We start from the raw sequence: 5,996 nt of genomic DNA, 5'->3' as shown, positions 1-5,996 counted from the left end.
GAGGGGGCACCTCACTGGTGAGGCAACACTGGGAGCTGGGGAAAGGCACATCGGCCTCTGCTATGCGGTCTATGAGTGTCTGTGAAACAGACACAGGCAATTCAATTAACGCCCCCCTCAGCTGAGCTCCCAGCCTCTTCCTACCACGAAGGCACCTCAGGCTGCACGCTCAGAATTACCTGCTATGTGGGGAGTACATCAAGCTATTTGGGCCTTTGTTCATGCCATTCCCTCTACCTGGCCTGCCAGCCACCCGCCCCCGTCCCATGGCCTCAGGCAGCCCCATCTCCATGCTCCCTGATGCCCAGGAACTCATCAGCTGTGGGGTGACCAAAGGGAGGTGCTGTGTGCCTGAACGGCCCCCATGGGGCCAGGGGGTGGGGGGAAGGCCGCTGGGTCGGCATGTACTTTCCCTCCAACGGTGGCTTCTGCCCACCTGCCCATTACCTGGATTTGGATCTCATCAGTGAGCTCCTTGGTGAGTCCGTAGCTGTCTGGCAGCAGGGTCCACGGCCTTGACCACCACCCTCAGCCTGGTCGGGCCTTTCACCCAGCCGTGCACATTCATGGCAAAGTTGTACTGTGATGGGAGCCGGAGTGAAGCCTGGGGAAGACCCCAAACACGTTCTCAGCCAAGGGCCAGGGGCTCTGGTACCCTCAACAGCTGCCTGCCTGTTCTCAAAGGCCGTCACCTCCCTGCTCTGATGGGGGCTGCTAACCCTGCACAGGTGTGGGAGGCAGAGTGTCACAAGGTTCGTGGGTGCAGGTGGGAAATGTTGGGTCACCCCAGCGAGCAGGGCTTCCCAGAGCCTTTAGCGTGTGGAGTGGGTGATGAAGCAAGAGGTATTTGGTAGACTTGGCAGTGTTTCCTGAAAGAGCTCCTCTATTATGGGATGGCTGTGCTATGGGAACAGTCTGAGGAAGCCCCCTGGCACCGGGGACAGGAGCCTTCACACTGTGCATAGATAAGGCAAGAATAACCCTTGAAACCACCCCATGCGTGACTCCTGCAGGACCCAAGGGTGGGAGACTAGAGTCACCAGGGCTGGAAACCCGTCCCATCTTTTCATTTCCCCATTGGCTCCCTGGGCAAGACAGGCACATCCCTTCCGGTGTATGGGCCCGTCAGCACATAGAGGAGGCTGGTAGCTACTCGTCCAGCCCTGAGGTCTGAGGAGAGGCCAGGGTCCCTCTAAGAAGGACAAAGGGCAGAGAAATGTGCCCTCTGGGGTAAATCTGGAACAAGCCCCCAGGGCTGCCAGGCATCACCTCAGAAAGGAGGTGAGAAGTTACAGATGAGGGGCCCTGACCAAGCGTCCATGATGTTTTAGAACTTCCCACCAGGCTGCCTGAAGCAGGCTACCTATGAAGCCCCTCTCTAGCGCTTAAGAACATTCTTAACGGTGAAAGGGCTTTGGGTAGGCCCGGGCTGCGGGGAGGGAGAATGAGCAGCCCATTTTCCTGGTCTTGGGAGGCATGGGAATGGAGGCAGGACTCCGGGGGGAGTTAGGGTCGGTACATTATCAGCGTTTGGGAGACAGTGTCCCAATGAGCCTTGAGAGAGAGCAGAACAGGGGCCCAGACCAGCCTGGGTGGGAGGGTGCCAACCTCGCGTGCAGAAATGTGGGGAGACCCTGCCCCGCCCCAGACACTGCAGCACCCCAGGAGCAGGGTGTTCTGGGTGGGTGGTCACCTCGTGGTGCCGCCCCCAGATGTCCAGGGTGTCCCACTTGGTGACAGACCTGTGGAAGGTGAGGCCTGGCACAGCACTGCCAAAGGAGAAAGGGTTCTGGCTGTTGGTGATCCCAGTGATGTAAACAGGCATCTGCCGGTCAGAAGCCAGGCCAGTGATCACCAGGGTCCTGCCACGAAGAGTGCCCCACCCAACCCCTGGGGCACCTCCGACGGCCTGGGTGCCTTCCCGCCTCCCTTGGGCAATGGGTGCCCCGTTCTTCCCTAGCCTCTTTCTCCCTCTAGCAGGGGGTCTCCACTCACGTGGGGTGGGCGCAGGTGCGGTTCACGGGCTCGCTCACCTCATACGTCCTGAGTACCCAGTCGGGGAGACACATGGTGGGAATCCCATTAACGTTAAGATTGGACTCCAGGCCAGGCCGCCTTGGTGGACTTCCAGTTCTGGTACTTATGGGCCATGCGACCCTGGGTGGAGGCCATAAGCTTCCTATGGGTGCTCAGAGTATGACCCCGGGCGCCCCAACACTGCTTGTTAATGACCACATCAAATGAGTCCCTTCACAGACAGCCCTGAGTCTCCCCTATAGGAACGTTAGCTCCTGTTGTCTCCAGGCACTGTGCCAGGTGCAGGAAGGTGACAGCCTTGGGGAGAGGGAGACACAGGCATCACTCAACAATTGTGCCAACACAGAACCCGAGAGGGGTCAACGCCATGCCGAAGAGGGCTTTGCGCGGGGAGCGAGAAAACAGAGTGCCCCTTTGGCCCGGAGCAGGGAATGCAGGGAGGGTGCCTTCCTGAAGCCCAGTCTGACCCCGGAGGCAGCAGGGGCTAAGAGGAGAGGAAGCAGCCACCTAGCAGGGCCTCCTTCCCAGCTCGTCCTGAACCAGAGCTCAAAGCCCGAGGCCCACCAGGAGGCCGCTCAGACCCCAAGCACCGCAGCAGGGGCTGGAGGGGCCCCCGCCCGATCTGGGTTCCCGTCCACATCCAAGTGATGGGGACACAGATCCTCACGGCCTGGAGAGGCAGCACCTTCACCTTCATGAGGTCCTAGGGAAAGGGCTTTGGGACTCAGGCTGGCGGCGTGGGAGCTGCGAGGCGACAGTGGATGTTTCACAAAGGGACCCCCTGAAAGAGGAGGCCTGGGAGCTGCGTGGCTAGAAGGCACGCACAGGGGTCTAGCACCATGCCCCCTTCCCCAGGCAGCTGTTTCCATGGGTGGCTCACTCCCCACGCAGCTGGCCACCATTCCCCCCGGTCCCTTAGGGCTCCCAGCCAGGTCCTCTGAGACCGCAGCCCTATCTGGTCGAGTTGCTCCGGGTCAGCACCACGGAGATGAGGGGGCAGTGATCGGGGACTGTTCTCTAGGCTGGGTGGCCCTCACAGGACAGGATTCCAGATCCTTCCGACCCTAAAACAAACATGTCTCTCTCTGTCAGGAAGCAGGTTACTGGGACAAATCCATGTTATAGAGTCTGGTTAGAGCAGACTATATAGTCCCTTTCATTCCGAAGTCTATACTCCTCTTAATCTGGTCCAAGATCAACTTTACTGGGCTTCTTCATAGTGCTAGTGACTCTTATTGAACCCAGGCTATAAAATCCTGGAAGCCTATTTTGCATTTGGTCATACTGAGCCACCTCCTGTGTCTGGTGATACGCGCTAATGCCTGGCATAGATACCCGATAAACATCCGTTCTCATCCTTGCCTTTGTCCTGTTCACTGCCCAGTCTCCTTCTGCCAGTCCTGGCTCATGGGTGTTGATTTTAGGACCTGGTGTAGACAGGTGGAACTGGGGCTTCTGAGCAGAATCCCGTACACTCTGTGGACACGTGGGCTGAACCCCTGCTCACCTGGGCTCGAGGAGATGGATTTCAGATGGGACTGGTGACAAAGCCCCTCCATCTGCCCAGGGCTGCCAGGACCCTCCCCCAGTTCCTCTCCCACCCTGCCAGACGGCAGACACAGAGAGAGGTGGCCGGCAAGGGCAGACCACACAGAGAAGCGCGGGCGCCTAGGGGGCTCAGTCGGTTAAGCGTCTGACTCTTGGTTTTGGCTCGGGTCATGATCTCACAGTTGTTGGGTTCAAGCCCCGCATCAGGCTCCTCACGGGCAGTGGGGAGCCTGCTTGGGATTCTCTTTCTCCCTCTCTCTCTGCTCCTCCCATTGGTGCATACACTCTCTAAATAAATAAATAAATAAATAAATAAATAAGAGCGAGAGAAGTGGCTGGGAGGGAAACACTGGCTTTCAGGCCCTCTGGCCAATGTTCCAGGCAGATGCCATGTCAGTTCCCTGGGCCCCAGCAGCAGGAAACAGGCCAGCTCCCTGAGCCCTCATCCTTTCTTTAGAAGAAAAAAAAAGCAGGCCTCCTTGGTCCTTCATCTTCTTCTCCAGGACATCCCTGAATCCTGCGGTGCACGCCACAGGCCAGACTGTACTTTCCCAGTGCTCACTTGTCTCCATCGGGGCAGCGGGCAGAATCAGGGCGTCTGCGCCATGATGCAGAAGGACTTTGTGGTTCACCCAGGCTGCTTGAGGAGAGACTGAGACTCCAGCAAAAGGGAATAATCAATAACCTCAATGTGGGATCAAAGTCACCCTCTGGGAAGGAGGGCCCAGCAGCCACCAAGGGGCAGGGTGCTCAGAGAACTAGGGGCTGCTGTGACCATCACACACTGGAATGACCCCAGGGCAGGGACGGGGTTGGAGACCAGACACTGGCCCTCAAGGAGAAGCTGTGGAGGGGCGCCTGGGCGACTCAGTCGGTTGAGCATCCAACTTTAGCTCAGGTTATGGTCACACGGTTCGTGAGTTTGAATCCCTTGTTGAACTCTGTGCTGTCAGCACAGAGCCTGCTTTGGATACTATTTCCTCTCTCCCTTGCCCTCTACCACTAATGCTCAAGCGCTCGCTCACTCGCTCTCTCTCTCTCTCTCCCTCCCTCCTTCCCTCCCTCTCAAAAACTAACATTAAAAACAAAAACCAAGGAGCACCTAGGGAGCCTCAGAGTGGAGAAGAGCCATCTTGGGGGCCCAGGTTGGCTAGGCTGGCCCTGGTTGGGGGTCGGGTGGCAGCAGGGGCTGTGGGCTCAGAGGCTAGAAGCAGGACCCTCGGCGGGGGGTGGTCCTCAGGAGCAGAGCCAGAACCCAGTGAACAGCTCACCAGCGCCCCAGCTCTTGTGGGGAGCACTGCACACACCACTAGGAGGCCCGCGTCCTGGGAGGGTTCGGAAGCACCCTCAACCAGCGGAGCCCATGCACATTACCTGAGACACCATGACAAGCTTGCTGGTCTCCGCATCCACGGCCTGCACAAACCCGGACACGGTGCCACTGCTGATGCCAGCCCCCGCACCAGCCCGGCACCGTCTACCATGGCAGCTCTCTCACTGCTGATGGAGAAGAGGATGTTGGACTGGGGCTGCAGGCCACCCTCCAAGGTGATCTGGGGTGGGGAGAGAGAGCAGTGCCCATAGCCCCCACACTTCATCCTCAGAGGCGAGGGTGCCCATGCCCCGGAGCTCCCCATCTCTAGCCCTCTGATGCCCGGGGGGCGGGCCTGCCTCGAGCGAGGCAGGGGCCATGGCTGGGGTGGGCGGGCATGCAGCCTTTAGTTCCTACCTGCATCATAGCCCAGAGGACCAGTGTCACCTTCCTGGGCATCAGCCTAAACGGGGGAAGACCTGTATGTGGAGACACAAGAGAGAAGAGGGCCATTGTGTTCCTAGCTCACGCTGTGGGGCAGAATTCACCAGAATATTCGCAGGGAGAGGGACATGTGGCACCTGAACATCCCTCCTCTGCAAGGGGGACTGGCAAGGCCCTGGGGTCCTAACCAGCTCTGACGGCATCTGGGCACCCCACCCCCCACCAGGATTCCAGCCGCCCGTGGGCCTGAGGTTCTGTGCTTCTCAGCGGCATGTTCGGTTGTTTACAAGGCTTCATTTCATGAGATGTGAAGTGCCATGAAAATAAAGACATTTCAGTCACGTGGGATCCGGGCTTATAGCAGTGGCTCTCACGGCATGGTTCCCTGACCAGCAGCACCGGTGTCACTGGGCAGTCATTAGAAATACACATTCTGGGGGCACCTGGGTGGCTCAGTCGGGTAAGCAACCGGCTTCGGCTCAGGTCATGATCTCACGGTTCGTGGGTTCGAGCCCCGCATCGGGCTCTGTGCTGACAGCTAGCTCAGAGCCTGGAGCCTGCTTCCAATTCTGTATTTCCCTCTCTCTCTGACCCTCCCCTACTTACACTGCCTCTTTCTGTCTCTCAAAAATAAATTAAAAATGTAAAAGAAATT

This window comes from Suricata suricatta, unplaced genomic scaffold, assembly GCF_006229205.1.
Source record: "Suricata suricatta isolate VVHF042 unplaced genomic scaffold, meerkat_22Aug2017_6uvM2_HiC HiC_scaffold_120, whole genome shotgun sequence".
NCBI lineage: Eukaryota > Metazoa > Chordata > Mammalia > Carnivora > Herpestidae > Suricata > Suricata suricatta.
This window is presented reverse-complemented; position numbering follows the sequence as displayed.